The sequence below is a fragment of the Propithecus coquereli genome, unplaced genomic scaffold (assembly GCF_000956105.1).
Source record: "Propithecus coquereli isolate 6110/MARCELLA unplaced genomic scaffold, Pcoq_1.0 Scaffold27, whole genome shotgun sequence".
NCBI classification, from domain to species: domain Eukaryota; kingdom Metazoa; phylum Chordata; class Mammalia; order Primates; family Indriidae; genus Propithecus; species Propithecus coquereli.
The window spans coordinates 8,649,453-8,651,696 of NW_012148285.1; positions in this window are offsets into that span (position 1 = coordinate 8,649,453).

Genomic DNA, 2,244 nt, shown 5'->3' on the forward strand with positions numbered 1-2,244 from the left:
GCCTCGGCCTCCCAGAGAGCTAGGATTACAGGCGTGAGCCACCGCGCCCGGCTGAAGTTCAGATATTTGTATACCTATCTTTTTGGAGGGGTGGGGGAATGTGGAGTACATCTAATTCTGTTTAGGGGTGACTCATGGTGACAGGGAGGACAAAAGGATGAGGGAGACAGATTGACTTGTAAATGAATCTCTGCAAATTAAATTAACCTGAGAGATAGGTGCTGTGTTTAAAATAATGTGGGACAGGTCCCCTTGCATTCTTGATCTTCTTTCCTGCAATATATTGAAATTACAGGGAGAGGAAGGGAAGTCATTTGCCCCCTTTGACCTTTTGATCTGGTCACAGTCTGGTTTATGCAGATGAAGGGAAAGCCCCTTCCAGTGCATTTTTGGTCTCGAATGGCCTGTAATTCAAAATATTCTTTATACCAAGGAATCATATTTTGGGGTGAAATTTCCTGAGCTCCTTCACTAGGAGGCTACAGGACCTACAGAAAATGTCTCTGAGCAAAATATCCAAGAAACATCCCTGTATGAATGCTTTTCTTCCCATCTCTCTGTCTCCTTTCTTCCCTCCCTCCTGCGCTCCTTCCTTCCTTCCAAGGGAAAAGCTATAGTAAACCTGAATTTTCTTCTGCCTTTTACTGAATGCTACAATATTTTCATTCGTTTTTCTCCCCGCAACTGCTGAACCACACAGGACTTGGTTTTATTTTTTCATCTGTCCTAAACACTTCATGAGCTTGCAGTTACTTCTGGGGAGAGCTGTAAAGCTGTAACTCTTTTTTTAATCCCCCCAAAACCACAGAGATTGAATTTCCAACCCAAGGCTTCCAAGCAGAAATAGAAGTAAATTGGTCCACGTGGTCATCTCAATTGGCACAGAAAAAGCTTTTGACAAAATCCAATGTGAAAAAATCCAACATACCTTCATGATAAAAATACTCAGCAAACTAGAAATAGAATGGAACTTCCTCAACCTAATAAAGGACATCTATGAAAACTCCACAGCTAACATCACACTTAATGGTAAAAGACTTGTTTTCCCCTAAGGTCAGGAACAAGCCAGGATGCCTGCTCCTATCATTTCTGAAAGTTCTGTTGGTTCTGGAGGGTCTAGCCACAGCAATTGGCAGGTTTTAACCACGGCAATTAGGCAAGAAAAATATAAAAAGCATCCACACTGGAAAGGATAAAGAAAAGCTATCTCTATTCACAGATGATACAATCCCGTATGTAGAAAACCCTAAAGAATGCACAAAATACCTAGTAGAGCTAATAAACCAATTGAGAAGGTTGTATGAGATTCAAGATCAACATAGAAAACTCACTTGCATTTCTATACATTAGCAATGAGCAACCCCAAAATGAAATTAAGAAAATAGTTCCATTTACAATAGCATCCAAACGAATAGAACACTTAGCATTAAGTTAGCTAAGGAAGTTCGAGACCTATATACTGACAACTACAAGACATTGCTGAAAGAAATGAAAGAAAACCTAAAGAAATGGAAAGACATTCACGAATTGGAAGACTCACTGTTAAGGTGGTGTATCCAGCAGAGTCCTATCAGAGAAACAGAAGCAGAGGAGATATATGTACATATACACAAGCAGACAGTTCCTGGCTTCACAGTGGTTTGATTATGAATTTTTGACTTTGTGAAAGGGACCCACACTCAGTGGAAACCATACTTGAGAGCTCATACAACCATTCTGTTTTTCTCTTCAGTACACAGTATTCACATGTGACATGAGATGGTCAATACTTTATTACAAAATGGGCTTTGTGTTAGATGATTTCACGCAACTGGAGGCTAATATAAGTGTTCTGAGCATGTTTGGCGTAGGCTGGACTAAGCTATAATGTTCAGTAGGTTAGGTGTATTAAATATATTGTCGACTTACAATATTTTCAACTTATGACGGGTTCATCAGGATATAACCCCATTGTAAGTTGAGGAACATCTATAGAGAGAGAGAGACAGAGACAGAGAAACAGAGAGAGATTTTAAGGAATTGGTGGACACAATTGTGGGGGCTGGCAAGACCAAACTCTACAGGGCAGGCAGACTGGAAACTCGTAGCAGGAGATAAAACGACAGGTGGAATTCTTTCGCTGGGAAACCTCAGTTTTGCTCTTAAGGCCTTTCAACCAATTGATAAGGACCCCCCAGACTACCAAGAATCATTTCTTTTACTTAAAATCAACTAAAATTAACCTCATCTACATACAGATAAAAC